The sequence below is a fragment of the Puma concolor genome, chromosome C1, assembly GCF_028749965.1.
Source record: "Puma concolor isolate L17-30 chromosome C1, mPumCon1.1.hap2, whole genome shotgun sequence".
Lineage (NCBI taxonomy): Eukaryota > Metazoa > Chordata > Mammalia > Carnivora > Felidae > Puma > Puma concolor.
The window spans coordinates 218,679,672-218,701,228 of NC_141674.1; the positions used below are offsets into that span (position 1 = coordinate 218,679,672).

Below are 21,557 nucleotides of genomic sequence, written 5' to 3' on the forward strand. Positions count from 1 at the left end.
GCTACTCTGCCTCACTGTGGTGTGTCCTTCTTCTCTATTCCTGTTCCCCGTTCCACTTTGGAAGCTTTCCGGGTTGACTGCAGTGACGGCAGTTTCCTAGCAGGGCCGAGCGGAGCCCTCCGGGACGTGTTCCTCACGGCCGAAGCTGGACTCTGCCCGGCTGCCTGGTTTGTCTTCCCGACTCCCGTCTTAGGGTCTCAGCGTCGAGGCATCTGGCCCGCGAGGGTGTGCAGGGACCGGTAGCCGTTTGCATCTCGGGGCAGGTAGCCTATTTACACGGTGGTCTGAGAGCCAGCCGATCCGGTCTCGGCAATCAGAGGAGCCTGGACGTGTGTTTTCGGTGCTATAAAGAGCCCTTGGGAGAAGCTTGAACCCCAACTGAAATCCCCCTTCCTTCTGATCCCACTTGGAAGGGAGCCGCGTCGCTGATTTAGTAGACACTCTTCTGCCTCTTTGAGCCTTCTTTTTCCTTCTGTCATTGTCACCTGCATGCCTCAACTCCCCTCTTGTCTTTAACCTATAAAAAGATGCCACCTTCGGGAGGAAGATTTGGGGCCGGACGTCAGAAATCTGCGTGGGAGAGACCGGCCGCACACTTGCAGACGGACCAAGTCTGCCCAGTGACACGAGTTCCGGTCCTTTTTGATTTGGGAACACGACTTTCATCTTATTTATGCACACGGAGATATTGATAAAGGGGAAATGTATCCAAACTGAAAATAATTGGATCCCCACCGCTAACTCTGAGATATTAAAAGCAGTACCACTTGGCCACGTCTTTGTCTCGTTAGGTTTGATCATAAGATCACAATGTAGTAATCTCGAGCTCAAATTTCTGGCATAAAGATGCACTGTTCCAAATGTGGCCTCAGGGAACACGAGTCCCCGCACAGCCCCAGGATTATCTCATCTTATTATTTTTCAACAGTTCTTGGCCCGCCGAGGTCAGTGTTTTGTCTCTTTTGAGTGTTCCTCTATGCTTGCCACCTTCTCCTATTTTCTTTCTTTAAAAAAAAAAAAAAAAATGGGCAGGGGGAGGAATGGGGGGGAAAAAAAGGACTCTGCCGTGATGACCAGAACCCATCTGTACTTGGGTGGCATCTGCTCCCCACATGTCACTTCCCTCATTAACAAGCAATTGAATTAATTAAATGCTACTCAGAACACGCATAACAAGCTACCGGCAGTGTCCAAATTAGCACTGATAATCAAGGATGATTTCCTTTATTATCCTGCTAAGTGGTGCACAGACTCTGATCTCCCTGTCTGCCCTCATCTATTTACATACCCCCAGCTTCTGCCTTTGGAAGCGGAGGTTATCTTACCTAGTTAATTTGCCACGATCACCAAGCATGGCGGATTGATGCCCTGCCCCCGCCGCCGCCGCCACCGCGCGGCCCCCTCCCCGCCTGCCCTCCCCCAACCCCAGCCTTTGTATCTCAGGCTCACTGATAAATTAAAGGCCACCCCTGTGGTCTCTCAAGTGAGTAATAGAGGCAGAAATTTCATTTTGCAACTGGCTGATTTAATGATCCAAAGGGTAATTAATGGCCTGATTATCTTAATGTTAAATATGTCCGGCAGCAATTACTGTGACCTCCCGCTTGTCAAGGTCCGGGCTGTGCTCTTCCTTCAATTAAGTTCTCTGGGGCTTAATGGTATGAATAAACTCCTCTGATTCTATCATCCCGGACGGACGCAGAGGGTTCAGGGAGCTGGGGGCTCGTTTGGAGTTTTAATCAGCCTGTCTCCTACTCCGGCGATCAGAGTTAACAATTAGAGCAAGGACAGCTTAACTTTCTTCTTCCCCGTGCCCAGCGCACCACCACCACCCCCCCCCCCCAACACCACAACGCACGCACTTTTGGGTTATTTTATTTTATTTATTTTGTCTTACTTATTTCAGCGCTCTCAGGGAGAATCCTGTTTGTGGAGGAAGACGTTGCATTGCATGAGGCTCGTCTCTTCCGATATAAATTATCATGTGAGCGCTGTGGTTTTGCTGTTTGACAGGCTTAATTAATTGGCAGGAGCCCCCGAAAATGACAGTGCCACTAATTGCAACTCAGAGTGAATTTCTGTCATCGTGGTGTGCCTGTCAGCGGGCATGCCCTGGCCCCAGCCGTCAGAGTGGCCGGCCCTCCCCGTCCAGGCGGGGACAGTATCTCCAGCGAGTGAGGACACAGGCACGCCGTCCGCATGCAGGGGCGACGTTTACTGCCAATAAAGTTTATGTGGCCACAGCTCTGCAAACCCAACAGCTGCTTGGGGACCTCGGATTTTACTTCAGATATTTTAGCGACGTCCCCCTAGCAGGCCGGCTTGGATTCAGACTCCGAGCACCATAACTCACTTCGCACCCCTCCAAGACTGGACGGCCCTCATTAGCACGTTGCTAAATAATGCTTGAGTTTACCCGAGCTTTCCCCAGATCAGAAATATTCCACCATAAATATTAAGCCAATTAGGAAAACGTACAAATGAGAAGTGCTTTAACACTGCCTCAAACATAAATACCTATAGATTACAGTTGACAACAGATACAGCAGTTCATCCAGTAATCCGCGGTCGGGGAGCATGGCGGAAATGTGCACTTGGTGGCAGTGGTCTCCGATGAAGGTATCGTTAAGGGACCGGCTCCAACTGTAAGAAAGGGGAATCGAAGAAGATTCTCCTTACGGCTAAGTGAAACGGGATCTGCCTTTCGCGCGATAAGTGTACCTTACGTTTGCCTTTGAACCAGGTGGACGAGAGACTGCTCTTGGCGTCTTATGGCCGCCTGCTGCACGTGATCCCCGGCTATTTATTTGATCCTGCGGGAAACGAAATGTGTCCTGGGAGCCGGTTTTGCTCCCAGGGAGCTGTCTCGAGCTGAAAATCCCTATCGTGTACTCCCTGAAATGTAGCAGTGGAGACAGTTAAGGGGTTTTTTTGTTTCTAGGAAATGTCATTACCACTGCCACATGAAAATGCAAACCCAGCAGCCTCTAGGTGTCCTGGGCGCACCTGAGCCTCTGTCCATTTGTGAGCGGATATAAGGGAATGGGATGTTAAGGTTAGCCTTTCCGGGTGTGAGGTACAGACCATAGAAGACATTCTAAACGTGGGCCTGTAAACACTTTCTAAAACAGTTGCCTCTGCCTAGATCCCTGCAACAGCAGAGCGTTTTCCGAAGGGTCTTTTCTTTCCGTGTCGTTTTGATTATTTTGCACCGGAAACTTTCCGGCCCCTGAGGAACCTTTCTGCTTCACGGCACTGTGCGCTTTTCCTTAGCACGGAGCCATCCTGTGACACAGGACGATCCCCGTTTTCCAAGTTGAGGAAAACGCGGAGTTATTTACCGCCTCCAATCATCTGTGCAGGGTTGCGCACAGGACTTCGGGAAAGATCTCTTGAATTCACGATCTGACCACTGGCACCTGCTCGTGGTCCCTTCTTGCGACTCCTGTCTTTGCTCTCTCAGCCTCGCGTGGCCATATCCGGCGGCCGGCTGTGGCATCTAGCGATACTGGTGTCCCCTTCCTCTCTTCCCCTGGGCCCGGCTCACAGTCTTAAACTAGCGTGGTGTTTCCGTGTGTATGTGTTACTCATGTAAAGGTGTAATACGCGATACTCTAACTGCCATTTATCTCCACTCCTGAAGTCCAGTGGCCTTGCTTACGTAACTTAGGTATAAAAAAGCATCATCCACTTTAGTTTTTTGCATTCGTGTGGCAGACATGGTCTCTTTTTTTTTTTTTTTTAATTTTTTTAACGTTTATTTATTTTTGAGACAAAGACAGAGCATGAACGGGGGAGGGGCAGAGAGAGAGGGAGACACAGAATCGGAAGCAGGCTCCAGGCTCTGAGCCATCAGCCCAGAGCCCGACACGGGGCTCGAACTCACGGACCGGACCGTGAGATCGTGACCTGAGCTGAAGTCGGACGCTTAACCGACTGAGCCACCCAGGCACCCCCAGACATGATCTCTTAAGTCATGCAGCCATGATTCTAAAGTCTTAATTCTCTGCAGTTGGTGCTAATCCCAAGAGCTTCTACAGAAAACAGGGCTGAGAGCTCTAAATATCTGAATCAGCCACCATAGATGTGTGGTTCGAGCCCTGCCTTTTCACGTAACTACATCCTCTCCCTGCCCAAACCTCCCTCTGTTCATGCCCCTGCCCCAGTGTTGCCTGTTGAAAACGTTTGGCTTGTATTTAAAGAAACAAACATGGGGCACCTGGGTGGCTCAGTCGGTTGAGCGTCCAACTTTGGCTCAGGTCGCAATCTCACAGTTCATGAGTTCGAGCCCCACGTCGGGCTCTGTGCTGACAGCTCAGAGCCTGGAGCCTGCTTCACATTCTGTGCCTCCCTCTCTCTCTGCCCCTTCCCTGCTCATGCTGTGTCTCTCTCTGTCTCAAAAATAAATAAACATTAAAAAAAATAAAAATAAAAAAATAAAATAAACAAACAAACCACAATCCTGTTTGTTATCTGCATGATGAAATGCACAGGCAGGCCGGAAGATTTCTGGTTTGGGTTCCATGACCGGCATCTTCTGAGATTTTTGATTTAAGACAAAAAAAGAAGGCGTGTACTCATTTCCAAAATGAAACTAGTCATTATTTCCACCCACTTGGTCATGTACATTTAATGCTCAAAGAATGTACATTTAATGCTCGAAGAATGTACATTAAATGTACATTTAATGCTCAATATTTATGAAGTCTCCTGGGTTCCATTTTATCTGGAAGACAGAATCAGCTTTATACCTGGGTCCTATGGGCTGATGGAGACAAGTGGCCCATGCCCTCTCGGGTGCTGGCAAGGGTCTGCTGATGTAGAAGATACGGTTCATGTTTATTTTGCTTTATATCTATAGAGCGGTTTATTGTAGCATCAATATCACCTAGAGGTGCATGCCTTTGGACCCTACCCCACACCTACCCAATCAGTATCCCTGGGGTAGGGCCCAGCGATGTGCTTTCCCTCTCTAGGAGATTCTTATGCACATTAAAATTTGAGAAGCATCGGTCTACACCTCTACCAAGCAGCATAAGTAGATATCCACAACCCTGCCTGGAGTCCACTCCCTATCTTAGCCCAAGTGCCTGGAATTCATTCCTTACATCTTGAGACCCAAATGTCTACCATTTTTCTTTACCAGATGCTTGTCTGCTCTAGCATATCCAGTATGCCAACCCAGCAGATGCTACTACCCAGGGAGAAGATCTCTGTGTCTGGCCCCAGTACAAGAGGATTATACACTATGATCAAATGTCATTTTCCCCAGAAATGCAAGGTTGGTTCAACGCACAGAAATCAGTCGAGGTAGGGGCACCTGGGTAGCTCAGTCGGCTAAGCATCTGACTCTTTATTTCAGCTCAGGTCACGATCGCACGGTTCATGGGACAGAGCCCCATGGCGCAGAGACTGCTTGGGATTCTCTCTCTCCCTCTGCCCCTTCCCTGCTTATGCTTTCTCTCCTCTCCAAGTAAATAAATAAACTTAAAAAAAAAATCAATGGATGTAACACACTACATTAATAGAATAAAGGACACAAAGTACATGATCATCTCAAGAAATTCAGAAAATAAATCCAACAAAATTCAGTACCCTATCATGATATAAACACTCAGCAAACTGGGAATAAAAAGGAACTTCCTCAGCCTGCATCTGTGAGAAGCCCACACCTAACATCCTGCTTAATGATATTGTCCTGAAGGCTTTCCCCCTAGAATCAGGAAGAAGGCAAGGATGTCTGCTGTCTCAACTTCTGTTCAACATTGTGCTAGAAGTTCAACCCAGGGAATTAGGCCAGAAAAAGAAACCAAAGCCATCCGATCATAAAGGAAGAAGTAAAACTACTTCTCTTTGCAGATGACATGATCTTGTATATAGGAAATCTAAAGGAATCTACAGTGAACTATTAGAGCTAGTAAGTGAGTTCAGCAAGAGTGAAAAGTACAGAATCAACATACAAAACTCAATTGTAATTCTGTACACTTAAAATGAAAATCCAAAATAAAATTAAGAATAAAATTTCACTTATAGCATCAAAAAGAATAATATAGTTAGAATAAGTTAGCCTGTGTACTGACAATTTAAAGAGATCATTGAAAGAGATTAAAGAAGACCTAAGTAATTGACAAGATATCCCATGTTCATGGACTAGAAGACTTAATATTCTTAAGATATCAATACTCCTTAAATTGATACATAGATTCAACTCAAAATCTCTGCTTTTTTTTTTTTTTTTTTTTTTTAAGAAATGGACAAGCTGATCGTATAGCATATATGGAAATACAAGAGACCCCCAGACAGGCAAAACACTCTTGAAAAAGATAACAAAGTTGGAGGACACACACACCACAATTTCAAAACTTACTACAAAACTAATCTAAGGCTGTGTGATATTGGCCTGAGCATAGACATACAGATCAACAGAACAGAGCTGACTGTTTTGAAATAACCCATACGTCTGCGATCAATTGATTTTTAACAAAGGTGCCAAGAACATTCAATGGAAAGAAACAGCCTTGGCAACTGATTATCCACACGCAAAAGAATGAAGTTAGACCTCTGTCTCGTGCCATCTACCAAAAAAATTAGCTCCAAATGAATCAAAGACTTAAAACTGAAACTATAAAACTTTCAGAAGACATGGATAAATCTTTGTGACCATGGATTTGGCAGTGGTTTCCTAGATGCAACACCTCTAGTACAAGCAAAGAAGGAAAAATAGATTGGACTTCATTGAAATTAAAAGTCTCAAGCTTCAAAGGACAATATCAAGCAAGTGAAAAGACGACACGCAGAATGGGTGATGATATTTAAAAACCTTATATCTAATAAGGTCTAGTATCCAGATCATATAAACAGTGTTTACAACTTAACCATAAGAAGACAACCCAATTTTTAAATGTGCAAAAGACTCTGAAGAGACATTTCTCTAAGCAAGATAGACAAATAGCCAGTAAACTCATGAAAAGATGCCAGACATCCTCGCTTCCTAGGGAAATGGCAATCAAACCCATACTGAGATACACTTTACACCCACGAAGGATGACCTTACTCAAGAAGATGGACAGTGGTGGGTGTTGGCAAGGATGCAGAGAAATTGGAACACTCATACACTGTCGGCGGGAATAGTCAATGGCACAGTGCCTTGGAAAATAGCCTGGCAGTTTCTCAAAAAGTTAAACAGAAGAGTTACCATGTGACCAAGCAGTTCTTCTCCTAGGTGCGTACCTAAGAGAAATGAACACATGTCCATACAAAAGTTCGTACATGTGTGTTCGTAGAAGCGTTTTTCATAATAGCCAGAAAGTGAAAACACCAAAGGTCGGTCAACAAAATATGGCCTGTCTATACAATGGAATGTTATGCAGGCATAAAAAGGAATAGAGGACCTTACATGCTACAACTTGGGTGAACCTTGAAAACATCGTGTTTGGTGAAAGGAGCCAGACAGACACCAGAGGCCATGCATTAAATGATTTTGTTTATATGGGACCACCAGAATGGGCCAATCCATGGAGACAGAAGGTAGATTCGTGCTTATGGGGGGGCTGGGTGAGGCAGGGCAATGAGCTACAGGAAGTGACTTCATTTGGGGGATACTGAAAAGGACCCGTATGTCCATGGTGGCGTTGGCAGTATAACTTTGTAAATATACTAAAAAACCACCGGATTATACACATTTAAAGGATGAATTTGATGACATTGTAAATTATGTCAATGAAAACAAAAAGATGAGGAGGAATTTCGCAGGAGAAAGGCAGAGCAGGACATTCCACAAAGACTGTGGGCCAAGGTGAGGAACTACGTGTGGGGGAAAGGTTGGCCCGGTCGGTACGTCGGCCCCTCATTTGGCACGGGGGGCCTGTGGAAGAGTCTGTCCGGTGCAGTGCTGTGGGCAGTGGTCATACTTCAGCCGGAACCTGTGCCCGTGGAAGGATGGTCCCGAGGTGAGTGAGACCAGGTTGAAGAAGGCGGTGCCTCACGTCCAGGTGCACGAGTGAGCCGGAATCCAGGACCATCCCTGCCAGGGCTCCGGGGGGAGCCTGTGAGAGGCCAGGCCCGGCCCGGCCATTGCGTCACAGAATCCACACGACAAACCGACATCATTCTCCGTCATGATAGACGAGGAGGTAGCCTGAGTGCAGGAGCCGGAATCTGGCCCAGGTCCCGCTGGTGGCAGGACCCTTCCTGGGAGGCGGAGTCAGACCAAAAGGACCCAGGAGGGTCCTGCCGTATGCACTCGTACCCAAACTGAATGTGGGTGCTGGGACAGGCAGGCATACACAGTGCTGACTAGTTTTCTTCCTTGGGCTGTAGGACAATGGCTGAGGCCATTAATGGACTAGCAGAGCAAACAAGGTAACTTCAGTCACGAGATCCCGACCGATCGATTTCGTGTCAGTAAAGGTAAAGCTGACGAGGTGGTGGTTAAGCCAGGGCCGGGACCCAGCCAGGCCTGTCCTGTTGTGGCTTTGGAGCAGGATCTCTGGGCTCCGGGGGCCACACCCTCCAAAAGCAGCAGAACAGAGTCCTGATTTCTCCCGAGAAATTGCTTGTGGTCCCAGAGAGTGGGAACGGCAGTGGCAACACCATTAAATCTTCAAATAATGAAATTGTCATTTGTAACCGATACTAAATTTCACCAACCTGGGGATCCAGAAGACGAATGTTACCTGAAGTACACATCACTCCGTCTTAGGGACTCGCTCCTATAAAAAGCATCCCTAATGCTGATGATCTGATACAAATGACCGTGGAGAACAAATACATAGTCATGGTAACTTACCCGTGACTTTCTCCTCAAGGACCTCCAAGTGCTGCCCTGTATGTTTTCACATGGGTCCTCACGATCTCAATGAAATTGGAAAATATCTGCTTAAAATCAGAGAATAGGAAAAAACTGGGGCACCTGGGTGGCTCAGTCAGTTAAACGTCTGCCTTCAGCTCAGGTCATGATTTCACGGTTTGTGGGTTCGAGCCCCGCGTCGGGCTCTGTGCTGACAGCTCAGAGCCTGGAGCCTGCTTCGGATTCTGTGTGTGTGTGTGTCTCTCTCTCTCTGTCTTACCCTCCCCTGCTCACACTCTCTCTCTCTCTCTCAAAAATAAACATTAAAAAAATTAAAATCAGAGGAGAGGATCCCCCCCCCCCCCCCCGCCGCCATGTGCACAAAACAACTCATCTGTAATCTGATCCAGCCTTGGAGCAGGACTAGCTCACGGACTTGACATCTGGAGGCCCCGTAAGAGAAGTCTACCGCATGGCTTGTGAGCGTGGAATGCTGTCAACAGCCGACCACCGCCTCGGGCCATGCCTTCCCACTGCTCCAGTGGTTTTCAGGCCAGGAAACATTTGGAATCGACCATGGGGCAGGGTATAAGGCTGGGGGGCTGATGCTAAAGTCCGAACAGGAGGAATTGCTTTACCCACAGTGACTGTAGCCCCTGTGCTGAGGAGAATGAGAAAGAGCCAGCCACAAAGTAAATCCGCGCTGCTCAGAAGGAGCTGAAGCAGCCCTCCCCTGCAGACCTTTGGGGTTCTTTCCAAGCCCTCCAACAGAGGGCTCCAGGAAGCCAGCACCCTTCCCCGGAGATTTCTCCTCCGTGGGGGCAGTGGATGAACTGACAGAGACGAACACGTTTTCGTTCTAGAAGGCCAAACTGCACCTTTCTAAATGCATTCTGTGAAATGAGTGTAATCGCGTGATGATACTCCATAAAGTTCCAGAGAAGCCATAGTAGGTGAACAGTAAAAAGGAAGTGGCCACCAAAAAGCCCCAGGGAGTATCCGCCCCATGGAAGATTCCACACGCACCATAGAATGAATGTCTGTTCTTGGAGAAGGAGACATGGCAGGGTCGTGTGCCCCAGCTACGTACAGCTGTGTAGAGTGCAGACTCATTTAAAAGCTCGGAAGACGGTTTAGGGAGGTGTAAGGCATAGAGCATCCTAAGACTTGTGTACGAAGCGGTGTTTCTGAGACAATAGGTGGTAAAAATGGAATCCAGATTCCATCAAGGGGGCTCTAATCTCGTGGGAACGGCAGACCCCATGCAGCTAGAGTAACACGAGACCAGCGAGCATGCTGACCAACCACAGCACGAATACAGATCAATGTGCAGTTGCTGAAATTTGTAATAACAAGCAGACTTTGCCCCAGGAAAATAGGTGGGATGTTATGTCATTCTCTGTCACAGGTAACCTTACAGTTCAAAAAAAAAATTACTTGTGATTTAAAAGTTCTCGTGCCCTCGCCGCAGTCCCGTCTACAACAGTTTTGTTTTTTGACGACCACATTTCATCTTGAGGGTTTTTTTTTTTTTAATCCCCCCTCCCGCCTCCGGGATCGACCCTGTTTTCCAAAGTGCAACAAAAGCCGATGGCGATGCCATGTAGGGAGCTGGCATCGGAGGATGATTTCGCCACCTGTCCCGGAGGCGACGGCTCCTCCCATAGGGAGTGAGGACGCCCCCTTCCTGGATCCACTTATAACAGAGCCGAGTACCCTGTCCAGATGGAGTAAATGCCAAGGGGGTCCATATCTCTGCGAGCAGGAAGGTGGTGGTGAGGGCCTGAAATGGAGTCATGGTGACACTGAGGAGACCGTTTTCAAGATGGCAAGGCACCAAGTGCTAAGGAGCAGTGAGGAGAAACGTGCAGGAGTCGAAGGGCCGGGATGTTCTGTGAAGGAAAGAAGATTCAAAATGCTCGGTCAGGGGCACCTGGGCAGCTCAGCCGGTGAAGCGTCCAGCTAGCTCTTGATCTCAGCTCCGGTCTTGATCTCAGAATCAGGAGTTCGAGCCCTGCGCTGGGCTCGGAGCTGGTCGTGAAGCTACTAAAAATAAATAATGAAATAAAATGCCACCCAGCCGGGCTCACATGTTTGGTGATGACCGTGAATGTGCGGTCATATATAAAGGCCACTGCTTCTTACACGGTCATTGGGCTTACAAGAGTCTTCCCCCGGAAAGATCCTGTGACCCAAAGCAAGGTTACTTCCAGGGTGGGCTTCATCCCCTCCCCCACACACAGACCGTGGCCTCTGGCATCTCACCTCTCAAGTTCAGCACACCGAAGGCATCAAGGTCAGAAATAAACTGAACAGGTCCGAAAGGCCTGGGGTCACCTGGAGCTCTGACCTAAGTAGGTAGGAAGGCTGGTGTTCATATACTACTGCAACCACCGGGAACAACGAGACCCATCGATGCCACAAAGGCCAGGTGCGCCCGGCCATCCACAGCCTTCTCACTTCCGGTGGCTCCTGGGGCAGGAGAGGCTGGCCCCTCGCTCGCTGTCCTAGGCAGCACTCCAGGCAGCCGGCACCTGGTTCTCCCTGTGGCCATGACACGTGGCCTCTGTAGGTAGGACTTTACACAGTCCTGCTACTTAGGTCTCGTTGTCCCCGTGTTACAGCTGAGAACACACAGGCCACACGGCAGGAGTCTGTGTCCAGGAACCCACAGCCCAGGCTCTGAGCCTCAGTGCTTTGCTGCTGGACTTTCGGGCTGGCGACCGAAAGGTGACCGCGTGTGATGCTGGACGGCAGTGAGACACGGTGCGGCGGCCGGCCGCGTCCACGGGACTCAGGACGTCAGCGAGGCGGTGTGTCTGTGCCTGAGTCCCTGCATCCCGTCCCCTCCAAAACGGGCGGCTTGGGGCAGAGGGCTCACTGCTTCCCACACCCACCCCTGCCCCCTGGCACACCATCTTCTTTCCCGTGCTTGGTGACCATAATGCCGTCTGAGCACCACAGACAACAGGTGGCCAAAAACACATCATCTGAAATGTTTATTTCATCTTTCAGGTTTAGCAAAAACAGACACGAGTGGTTCGTCTCAGAAGTCAGCGTGTCGTGCGGCGCGTTCTTACTTCCCCAGATGCCTGTGGGTCACACCTCCCTTCCTCGCGGTGAGGAACCACAGGTCTGCTGTGCAGAGTTTGCCTGGATGCCCACGTCCGCTTTGGGGAAGGGGGCACGGGTCCGCTGAGCGCTTTGTATGAGGAAAGAGCAGAAAAGAGGAACGTTTCATGATGTTCTCGCAAATACGGATTTTGCTCAGACACCCAGGCAAGGATGGCTCTTCTGACAGCAGGTCCTCGTGGGAAGAAAGCCTCCTGCGGGGCTGATGGAGTCGAGGAAAGGCCGGGAGACGTTGCGTGATGCCAGGAGAAGCTTCTGGAAGGTGATAAAGATACAACCAAGATAACGAGCATAATGGCTTTTCTCCTCGGTCTGTCTTAGACGCTGTAAATGGCAGCTCGGGAGGGGAGGGGACAGAAACAGTAAGCGGCTCTGGAGGAGGCCGAAGCTGGGTTCTGGGTCTCGAGCTTCCCTGTCCTGGCGGGTTCACAGACCAGACTCACACTCAGTCTTGTCGTCTGTAAGCTGAGAACCAGAGCGCCCGCCTCCTGGGTCGGGAAGCTCCGTGTGGAAGGGACACAGAGGTTCTGACTCGTCTCCCGTGGTGACGTGGGGATGTTAGTCAGATGACCTGTGGAAATAGACCAGTGGTTCTCAACGGGGGACAGGCCAAGTTGGGGGACGTTTGGCAGTGTCTGGAGACGTTTACCGTTGTCACAACTGGACCAGTGGCCGGGGTGAGGGTGGAACAGGGCTTCTGAACATCCTACGACATGTGTGAGGGACCCCACCACAGAGTTACCCAGCCCCAATGCCTGTAGCACCAAGGCCACCACGCCCTGAGGACGGAACAGAGGCAGGCCGGGTTCCCTGTCCCGGCACGGTGGAAGGCTTTCTGGGAAGAAGCTTGTGCTTCTGAGGGCCAGCCCTCAGAGCCTGGGACAGTCACTGCCTTACAGGTTTCTGTGGACTCGAGGCTGCCCACCCTTGACGGGCTCCTGTGCAGGGCGCGTGAGCGGAAGCAGGACCAGCACTGGGCTCAGCAGGAGAGGGACCCGGGCAGGATGAGGGCCAGACCAGGCACCTTCGACCGTGCCTCCAGCCCGCCCTCTCTGGCTGCCTTGCTGCGGCCTCTAGCCTCTGGTTTGGTTGGTGGAAGGGCGTAAGTGGCCTCCAGCTCTTCCCCTTGGGGTAGGTCTAGGCCATCTGACCATCCCTTGGGCTGCGTCGCCCAAGACACTGGGCATTTTGACGGCCTCAAGTGGCTAAGACTCGGGGAGCACCGGCCCCTCCCGGCGGACCTACAGCTCCGAGATGGGCAGAGAGCATGTCCGAGGGGTGGCCGAACAGGGCCAGGAGGGGGCAGGCCGCCCCCAGGTCATGGGCCACGCTCCAGGGGGAGGTGCTACAGCTGCAGGTGGAAGAGGGTCGTTTCCAGGCAAAGGGAAGACCAGGCTTTGCTCCACAGTCCCTTCCGGCCCTCCTTTCCAAGCCCCCTGGAGTGCAGCCACGTTGCCAGACGAACCGTATTTGCTAAGACATGCAGAGTCTTGATTAATCCCACCTTCCTCCCTTGAGTTCTCCAGGGGGGCAGCTGGCCAGCTGCCAAGGCCCCCGGAAAGGTGAGCTGGGCCGCTGCAGAGCCCTGCGTGCTGACCGCTGGCCGGGGCTCCCAGGCCGCTCCTCCCGTGTTCTCCCCAGGCCCCCAGGGCAGCCCGTGTGGGTGTCGGGGTGCGCCGTGCAGCCACGGAACGGGACGGCCGCCCCTGAGCCCTGGGCCTGCCCTCCTCTGTAAGCGCGAACTGCCCCTGTTCCTAAATTCCCCAAGGCCCCTTCCGACAGTTCTCCTCACCTAAACCCCAGAGCGGGTCCCCGCAGGGAGGGCCTCAGATGAAGCCAGCCGAGTGCCGACCCCCGTGCGTCCCTCAGGGCGGCCGGGGAGAGCGTCAGATGCCCCGGCCTGACCCGCGGGCCCCGGAGCCGGCGGAGACCGGAAGACAAACCCAGCAGCGGGCTACCTTGCCTCGGTGGCACCTTCTCGAGGCGAGTGATGCCTGCAGACCGACAGTGAGGGGGCTCGTCCCTTCGAGGTGGCTCACGTTCAGGTGAGACGGGCACAGACGTTCCAAGCTGATCGCAGGCTCCCGAAAGAACCCCTGGCTTCCGCGGTGTTGAAAAGGCTCTGCCCCTGATGCGTCGCACGTGTGGTTTGGCTATCGCCGAGCCAGGTGCGGCGGAAGAACTTATTCAAGCGCAGGGGGCACCTGCGTGGGCTTTGAGTTAGGAGCGTCGGGGCACCTGCGTGGGCTTTGAGTTAGGAGCGTCGGCACGGTTCTGGAGCGCCGGCCACCCTGTTGTGGCGCGGGCTTGTTACTCCACGATCCACTGGCTGAGCTTCGCTTCTGAAATGCTCTCCCCTCGTGGCCGGTTTTCATCTGGCTGTGAAGCAGCCATCAAAGAACGCTACCCTAAATGTTCTGCTCTCAGCCCGGAAGCCTTTGCTGACACGTCGCTAACGCTCCGTCGGCCTCTCGGGGACGGGGATGATGTTTGGCCGGCCCGTGGGCAGTTGGGTGCTTATGGACGGAAGAAAAGGAACAACGCTTTTAACGTCCGTTATTTACAGGGAAGCCCTGTTTCCCGGCGCAGGGGAGTGGGTCCAATCGTGGCCGGAAGGGTTCACCTCAGTAATCCTTTTAAAAGGGGCAGAGGGGGGGATCTCTGAGGCGCCTGGGTGACTCAGTTAAGCATCCGACTTCGGCTCAGGTCGTGATCTCACGGTGCATGGGTTCGAGCCCCGCGTCGGCTCTGTGCTGACAGCTCAGAGCTTCTGTGTCTCCCTGTCTCCCTGTTCCTCCCCACCCTGCTCGCTTTCTGTCTCTCAAACATGACAAAAATTTGTTTAAATAAGTAAAAGGTGAGATCGTTCATGGCTGCTTTGTGTTGACTTTGAGAGCCCTGTCATAACCAGCTGGGCCACCTGATCCGTGAAAGCCCAGGGCCCGTGTTCTAGAAGTGGTGTTAGCATGGCCTTCCAATGCCGAAATACTCCTCATCAGCTGCGATACTCCCTTTGCTGTTGAACATGAACTTTCAGGTCACTGTGGCTTCCCCCCCCCCCACCGAGCCCCTCGGTGTCTCTCCCCCTGGGAGTCTGTGCAATGGCCGTCACGTGGGTGGCATGCAGCCAGCAACATCCGTGTCACTGCTCGTCACCTCAGTGGGATGTGCTCCAAAGCTTGGCTGTGTGTCCTGAAAATCCGCGCTCCAAGGAAGGTCCTGAGGTCTGAGGGTCACATTCAGGCCATTACTTCCCTGCGTTTCTCCCCTGGGGAAAGAGGGATCCTCTCTGCCTTCTCCGTTTCAATCACATGGCCGCCCTCCCAAGCTCAGGGGAGGGCACCCACTTTGCAAATCCATTTGCTGAGACAGAGTGCACGAAGCTTTGACGTGCAGGCTGATGCACGCGTGTGCAAAAGTCAGAAATATGAATGCCTTACTCTAAAAATCCAAATATAAACCAGAGACTCCCCCAAAAGCCATCCTTTTCAGGTTGTTGAGTTGAATCATGAACTCTTGGAATCATTGGATTATTTAGTGAGGCAGGGGAGGGGTCATTTTTTAAAGACTTATTTTGAGGGGTGTCTGGCCGGCTCATTCGGTAGGGCATGTGACTCTTGATCTCAGGGTCATGAGTTCAACCCCACGTTGGGTGCGGCGCCTACTTAAAAAAATTTTTATTTTGATGTAAAACACAGTGCGTGGCACACATCTTGAGTGTGTGATCAGTTCCAGCCATTTAAGGGTCCGGTTAAGGGTCCGGCTTCGGCTCAGGTCATGGTCTCACAGTTCGTGGGTTCGAGCCCCGCGTCAGCCTCTGTGCTGACAGCTCGGAGCCTGGAGCTTCAGATTCTGTGTCTCCCTCTCTCTCTGCCTCACTCTCACTTGTGCTCTGTCTCTGTCTCTCAAAAATAAATTTAAAAAAAAAAATTTTTTTTTAAGATTTTAATTCTAGTATAGTTAACCTACAGTGTAATATTAGCTTCAGGTGTACAATACAGTGATTCAACACTTCCATACATCACCTGGTGCTCATCATGACAGGTGCAATCTTTAATACCCGTCAACTATTTCTCCCATCCCCCAACCCATCTCCCTTCTGATAACCAGCAGGTCTCTAGAGTTAAGAGTCTGTTTTTTGGTTTGTCTCTCACTTTTTTTTTTTTTTTTTTTGCCTTTGCTCATTTGTTTTGTTTCTTTAATTCCACACGTGAGCGAAATCATGTGATATTTGTCTTTCCCTAACTGACTTCTTTCTCTTAGCATTATACTTTCCAGTTCCATCCATGTTGTTGCAAATGGCAAGATTTCATTCTTTCTTATAACTAAACAGTATTCCATCATGTGGGTACGTGTGTGTGTGTGTGTGTGTGTGTGATACCACATCCTTTTTATCCATCTATGGATGGTCACTCGGGCTGCTTCCATAATTTGACTATTGTAGATAATGCTGCAGTAAACATAGCGGTGCGTGTATCCCTTTGATTTAGCGTTTTCGTATTTTTGCAACAAATGACCCAGTAGTGCCATTACTGGATCATAGAGCAATTCTAATTTTAACCGTTTGAGGACCCTCCATACTGTTTTCCACAGTGGCTGCACCAGTTTGCATTCCCACCAACAGTACATGAGTCTTTTCCCCACATCCTCACCAACACCTGCTGTTTCTTGTGTTTCTGATTCTAGCCATTCTGACAGGTGTGCCGTGATATCTCTTTGTGGTTCTGATCGGCATTTCCCTGATGATGAGTGATGCTGAGCATCTTTTCATGTGTCTGTTGGCCATCTGGACGTCTTCTTTGGAGAAGTGTCCGTTCTTATTTGGGTTTGTGTGTGTGTGTGTGTTGTGTTGCGAGTTCTTTATATATTTTGGATGCTAACCCTGTAATTGGTTAAGTCATTGGCAAATGCGTTGTGTTGTGTAAGTTGTTTACATTTTGGATACTAACCCTTTAATTGGATAAGTCATTGGCAAATATCTTCTCCCATTCAGTAGGTTGCCTTTTATTAGTTTTGTTGATTATTTCCTCTGCTGTGCAAAAGCTTTTTATTTTGATGTAGTCCCGGTGCTGGATCTTTGTTCTTATTTCTTTTGCCTCGGGAGACATGTCTAGAAAAATGTTACCACCGCCAGCGTCAGAGACATTTCTGCCTGTGCTGTCTTCTAGGATTTTCATGACTTCAGGTCTCACATTTAGGTCTTTCGTCCATTTTGAATTTATTTTTGTGTTTGGTATAAGAAAGTGGTCCAATTGCTTTCTTTTGCATGTCGCAACTTTCCCAGCACCATTTGTTAAAGAGAATGTCTTTTTCCCTTCGAATATAATTTTCTGCTTTGTTGAAGATAGTTGACCATGTAATTGTGAGTTTATTTCTGGGTTTTCTATTCCATTCGATTGATCTATGTGTCTATTTTTGTCCCAGTACCATACTGTCTGAATGATTACAGCTGTGTAATAAATATAGCTTAAAGTCGGGAATGATGATGCCTCCAGTTCTGCGTTTCTTTTTCAAGATGGCTTTGGGGGCGCCTGGGCGGCTCAGGCGGTTGAGCATCTGACTCGATTGCGGCTCAGGTCATGATCTCACGGTTCATGAGATGGAGCCCCCCACGTCGGGCTCTGTGCTGACAGCAGGGAGCCTGCTTGGGATTCTCTCTCCCTCTCTGCCCTTCCTCCACTCTCGTGCACACACATGCACACTCTCTCCCTCTCTCTCAAAATTAATAAATAAGCATTTACTTAAAAAGCTAAAAAAAAAAAAAAAAAAAAAGATTGCCTTGACTATTCGGGATCTTTTCTGGCTCCGTATCAATTTTAGGATGATTTCTTCCAGTTCTGTGAAACATGCTAGTGGTATTTTGATAGAGGTTGCATTAAACGTGGAGATTGCTATCGGGAGTAGAAACATTTTAACAATATTTGTTCTTCCAACCCATGAGCGTAGAATGTCTTCCTTTTTTTGTGTGTCATCTTCCATTTCTTTCACCGGCGTTGAATCGTTTCCAGAGTATAGGTCTTTCACCTCTTTGGTTAGATTTATTCCTAGACATCTTATTTTTGATGTATTTGTCAATTGCTTTTCTTAATTCTCTTTCTGCGGCTTCATTATTAGTATATAGAAATGCAACAGATTTCTGCACATTGATTTTGTATCCTGTGACTTCACTGAATTTGTTTATCATTTTTAGTAGTTTTTTGGTGGACTCTTTAGGATTTTCTATATACAGTATCATGTCATCTGCAAACAGTGACAGTTTTACTTCTCCCTTGCCAATTTGGACACCTTTTATATCTTTTTCTTGTCTGATTGCTGTGGCTAGGGCTTCCGATACTATGTCGAATAAAAGTGTGAGAGTGGACGTTTTTGTCTCATGCCCGATCTCAGGGGAAAAGCTCTCAGTTTTTCACCATTCAGTAGGATGTTTGCTGTGAGTTTTCCATGTATGATCTTTACTATGTTGAGATATGTTCCCTCTAAACCTACTTTGTTACAACAAATTGGACAACCTGGGAGAAATCGGTAAATACCCAGAAACGTATAACCCACCAAATCTGAAGCAGGAAGAAATAGAAAATTAGAACCAGCAAGGGGATTGAATCCATAATCAAAAAACTCCCAACAAACAAAAGTCCAAGACCAGATGGCTTCCCAGGGAAATTCTACCAAGCATTAAAAGAAGAGTTAATACCTATTCTTCTCAAACGATTCCAAAAAATAGAAGAAGGAAGACTTTCAAATTCATTCTGAGGTCAGTATCACTCTGATACCAAAACCAGATAAAGACAGCACAGAACAAGAGGACTACAGGCCAGTAGCCCTGATGGACATACATGCAGTCCTGTCATTGTTGACCACTACATACACCTGTGTGATTCACACCCCAGGAAGTTGACGGTCATAATCCTTCCAGCTAATCTCTCTGTTAAGAAGCAGTCATGGACTTGATCTCTATCAGGACAGAATAGTTTTTGCCTGTTCTAGAGATTTCTGTAAATGGTATTATATGGCATGTACTTTTTTTGTGACTGACTTTTATCCCTCAAAAACTACACTGAAAAGTATTAGGGCTGTATCAGTGGTGTGTTTTTTTGTATGCTTTATTCTTTCAAAAGAATATCTGGCATATAGTTGCTCATCAAGCATGGTTTTCCCCATTTTGTAAATGTTTAATCGCCAAGATCTAAGAGCTTAGTGTATGTCGGATGCGTTCCTTGTGGATCTGGTTCAGAAGCTGAAGTCCAAGTTCAGACTCAGGTTCACCCGACCAAGGGTCAACCCTTAGTTTAGACTGACTTGTCATGTATCCTGGGCTGTCGGACCTCTTCTGTCCCTCAGTTGCCCTATCTGCAAGTAGCAATAATTATAATAGCTGCCCCATAGGATGGTTCTGAGAAGTAAATGAGAAATACAGGGCTGAATACCTAATCTTCTAAATACAGGTCAAAATTGTAGACAAATGTCATCTATTAGCTTTTGTTAGAAATGGGGAAAAATACTAAGAGTTCAGATACTTCGGGGTCTAGTTCAACAAGCTCATTTGAAAATTACAGTTGTGCACACAGTGTATTTGCTACAGTGTGCTGAATCAAGTGATCAGCACGCTTCGTCAGTATCTCCCGTAACACCCAGTACTGTGCCAACCCCTTTGGGACAGACAAGAATATGTCTGAAATGACAGGCCAATGACTTTCTTATGACATAATGTAAAATCATCCATGTTACTCTGTGCCGAGTTCTGTGTCTTAAGACTCCAAGTGGCGCGTATCTGAAGAAGAAAATAAAGTGACATTTCTTCTCCGGTTCTGGGGAGGCAGCCTTGCCTCTTAGACATCCTTCTCATCCTTTGCAGCCTGCATGTTCTGAACCTGTGAGGTGGGACTCAGGAGTCATGAGTGATTTTCCCATGTGGTCACAGAAGCCAAGGAGCAGTGGCCACCTGGGATGCGGATGTTCCAGATCATGGCCACCGGTCTTTCGGCGTCAGCCGTCGGTCTTAAACGCTGGCTGGTCCAGCGAAGGGAAGGGCGTGTTGTCTGTGTTGCTGTGAAATGGAGTGGCTCTTACTGAAATCACGTAATTAGCTTTCACATCAATGGGTAACAACTTACGGGTAAAGAAGATAGTTGCATTTTTTAAAATAATAATGCTTAGCGTTAGCCAGGGTTTCATAGACATGTACCCATGTTCCCCCCTTCTCCACCGGCAAGAGTGAAAACCGGCAAAATCTTCCTGGAAGGAACTTGGCAATATGTATAAACAGCCTTCAAAATGACATACTTTGTGGGGCGCCTGGGCGGCTCCGTCGGTTGAGTGTCCAACTTTGGCTCAGTTTATGATTTCACAGTCGGTGAGTTCAGGCCCCACATCGGGCTCTGTGCTGACAGCTCAGAGCCCGGAACCTGCTTCGGATTCTGTCTCCCTCTCTCTGCCCCTCCCCCGCCACACATTTGCATGTTCTCTCTCTCTCTAAAATAAATAAACATTAAAGAATTTTTAAAAAACACATGACATTCTTTTTGAACTACCAGTATTGCTCACACTCATTCGAAACAAAGAGGCAGTGAGGAAGGAGTTCGTTGCAAAGATATCCATGGCATTGTTGTTCCAAAGTTCAATTTTTTTTTAAGTTTATTTATTTTGAGAGAGAGCACAAGCAAGGGAGGGGCAGAGAGAGAGAGAGAGAGAGAGAGAGAGAGAATCTCAAGCAGGCTTTGTGCTGTCAGCACAGAGCCCTTCGCAAGGCTCAGTCTCCCCGACTGTGAGATCACGACCTGAGCCGAAATCAAGAGTCAAATGCTTAACTTACTGAGCCACCCAGGTAACCCCCAAAGTTAAAAATTTTAAATAAAGCAGGATTCCAAAAAAGGTGATTAAATAAGTTATCATTTATTTGAGTGTACAAATAAGATATCTATTTACGTAACATAAAATGCATGTATGAGTAAAGCATTTTGAAGACTTTAAAAATGATGCCACTCGGGGCACCTGGGTGGCTCAGTCGGTTGAGCATCTGACTTCGGCTCAGGTCATGATCTCGCGGCTCGTGAGTTCGAGCCCCACGTCGGGCTCTGTGCTGACAGCTCAGAGCCTGGAGCCTGCTTCCGATTCTGTCTCCCTCGCTCTCTGCCCCTCCCCCACTCATGCTCTGTCTATACACGAGAGGAATGAAAACACACATCCACATGCCAACTTGTTCACCGGCGTTCACGGCAGCGTCCTGCATGTGGTCAAAAAGTGGAGACAAACCACATGTCCATCGGCCGAAGAACAAAGTGTGGTCTGCCCGCACAATGGACTGTTTCTCAGCCATTTAGAGGGTGATGTACCGATTCATGCTCCAACATGAATGACCTCGAAAACACCATGCTAAGTGAGAGAGGCCAGTCACAAAGACCCCATATTGTATGATTCTGTTCGCATGCAAGACCCAGGATAGGCTGCTGCACAGAGACAGACAATAGACTGGTGGTTATCAGGGGCTGGGGCAGGGGGAGGCGGGGCAGGGAGATGGGCAGTGACCCCTACTGGGAACAGGATCCCTCTGGACAGGGCAGGGGCGGGGGTGGGGGGGGGAGGCGGACGAACGTGCCCTAAACTTGATTGTGGTGCTGGTTGCACAGCCGTGACAATGTAA

The 21,557-nt window shown here is 48.9% G+C and overlaps 1 protein-coding gene and 1 long non-coding RNA gene across 11 annotated transcripts in view; one reads left to right on the plus strand and one right to left on the minus strand.

Moving 5' to 3' along the window:
• AGAP1 (ArfGAP with GTPase domain, ankyrin repeat and PH domain 1) overlaps nucleotides 1-21,557 on the plus strand; it is a 557,314-nt gene that overhangs the window by 493,987 nt on the left and 41,770 nt on the right. The gene's annotated exons all lie outside the window — the stretch shown is intronic.
• Nucleotides 10,119-11,152, minus strand: LOC147578762 (uncharacterized). Its single transcript, XR_015255651.1, has 2 exons — nucleotides 11,054-11,152; nucleotides 10,119-10,680 (listed from the first exon to the last, which is right to left on the minus strand). It is a non-coding gene; the product is annotated as an uncharacterized LOC147578762 (long non-coding RNA).